Genomic DNA, 2,500 nt, shown 5'->3' with positions numbered 1-2,500 from the left:
GCTTCGTAAGATAGCTCCCCCCAATAAAGATTATTCATTCCGGGCCTGAATCCACCGATTCAGCCTGAGATAAATAATCTGTAACCATGTTATCTTCACCTGATATATGCTTTACATTAACACAATAAGGTTGCAAACATAATGACCACCTAGTTAACCTTTGATTATTAGTCTTCTTCTTATTAACAAAAGCTAAAGTAACTGTAATTTCTTCCTTCTGTGGTCTGTTCGCATAAACTTCAAATTTTCGTATCGCTGTGATTAGCGCTAGTAGTTCCTTTTCAACTGTTGAGCAGGCTTGTTGATGTTTCTTCCCCTTTGACGACATAAAACAGATGGGGTGAAGAATTCCTTCCTTGCCTTTTTGTAATAGGACAGTGCCAGTCCCATTGTCTGATGCATCCACTTGGATCAGGAATTTCTTAATGAAATCTGGTGCTTGCAGTATTGTTTTGAAAGTTAATATGGCTGCTATCCTGTCAAAGGATTCCTGGCACTCGCTGGTCCATACAAATATTTTCGTGGGGCTAGTCAAATCCGTCAAGGGAGCGACTACAGCTGAAAAGTTTGGGCAAAAACGTTGGTAGAATCCTGCCATCCCTAAAAATCGTTGTAAATGCTTCCTCATTGGAGGGGGGGTGTGAGGCTTTCCTTATTCCTTCGACGTTTGCGGAGATTTGTCCTCTTCCTACTTTAAATCACAAGTACCTTGCCAAATTCGCTCTTCTCTAGGTTAATCGTCAGGTGTGCTCCTCACAGCCTTTAAAATACCTTCTTCGGGATTCGGAGATGTTCTTCCCAGGTCGATGAATATATCAAAATATTGTTGAGACATACACCTACTCCTTCAATCAATCCTAGAAGGTTATCCATCACTCATTGAAAAGTAGCAGGGACGTTCATTAGACCAAATGGCATTGCAGTGTATTGATATATCCCAAACAGGGTTATAAAAGCTGAGAACAATTTTGCGTTGTCATCCAAAGGAATATAGTAATAGCCTTTTAACAAGTCAATCTTGTAGACAAACAAGAAAATGTTTCTCTATGAAAATCATAGAATCACTTGTTTCACTGGAAATCAATTTATAAAAAATATATAATTTTAATAGTTAATGAAAATAGTTAACACTTTAACACTCTAATGATTAATCCCTTAAGGAAATTTACATAAAAGTAACTGATACACTTATGTCTTTAGGATCACACGATGGAACCGAATAGTTAAGCCTAAATAAATACACTTCACTGTTTTAACCTAAATCTCACTGGGCCAGTTACAAAAATTTATATTATACCAGTACTTACATTAACCCAATACACTTGAAATATTATTCAATGGATTCATTAACGTCTGAACACACTATACACAAGATATGTTGGATAGAAATCGTCAATCACGTTTGAGAGGGCACACACTTGAGAGGAGAGGGCGTACTAACTTTGGCTCTTTCAAAGGGACGATTTAAAACTTCCAGATAATTCTAAATAGATCATTCTCGTGGCTTAGGGGGTAATGCTCTAGCATCGAGGTTGCCAGTGTAATATTTTGAACAGAGGAACAAACCTTGCTTGCAAGGCAACCCTCTCTTAGCTAACTCCGCCCACCTACCCCTTGATACATTAAAAAATTAGTAAATCTATTTCGAGAAAGTTCATGTACTTTCTAACCACGTGGTATTATAAACATGATATAATACCTTGTAAACATGACGTAAGCCCGTGTGTTCATACCTCGTACAGCATACCAATTCAAGATGACATAAGACTTCTTGACAAAATATGTGAAATAAAAAAGTTAATTCTTGAAAATAACGTAAATTTACATGTATTGACTTGAATGAAAAATACAATCAAATGAATGACAAAAGTCTCATGTAATTTACATACAATTACTTAAATCTACATGAGAAAAACTCACCTTATGAGCTGGCTGTACATCTCTAAATTACACAAATGTAATACATGAATGATATATTTATTCTATACTAGACAAGCTTTGTAGAAAATATATACATATATATATATATATATATATATATATATATATATATATATATATATATATATATATGTATATATATATATATATATATATAATTTATATATATATATATATATATATATATATATATATATATATATATATATATATATGTATATATATACATACATATACATATATATATATATATATATATATATATATATATATATATATATATATATATATATATATATATATATATATATACATGGATACAAGAGCAAACTAAAGTAGAGGATATTCTAGCAATATGTAAGAAATATAATGAGAATGGCAGATAATGAATGGACATTAATATTAACAGAATATGTTCCTAGAGATTGCAAAAGAAACATAGAAAGGTAGAGAAGACGATGGGTTGACGAACCAAGAAAATTTGTCATTACAAACTGTCATAGAAAGAGCATGAACAGATGAGAGTGGAAGGACGTGTCTGAGGCCTTTGTTCTGCAGT

Source organism: Palaemon carinicauda, chromosome 12 (genome assembly GCF_036898095.1).
Source record: "Palaemon carinicauda isolate YSFRI2023 chromosome 12, ASM3689809v2, whole genome shotgun sequence".
In the NCBI taxonomy this organism is placed as follows: Eukaryota; Metazoa; Arthropoda; class Malacostraca; order Decapoda; family Palaemonidae; genus Palaemon; species Palaemon carinicauda.
This window is presented reverse-complemented; position numbering follows the sequence as displayed.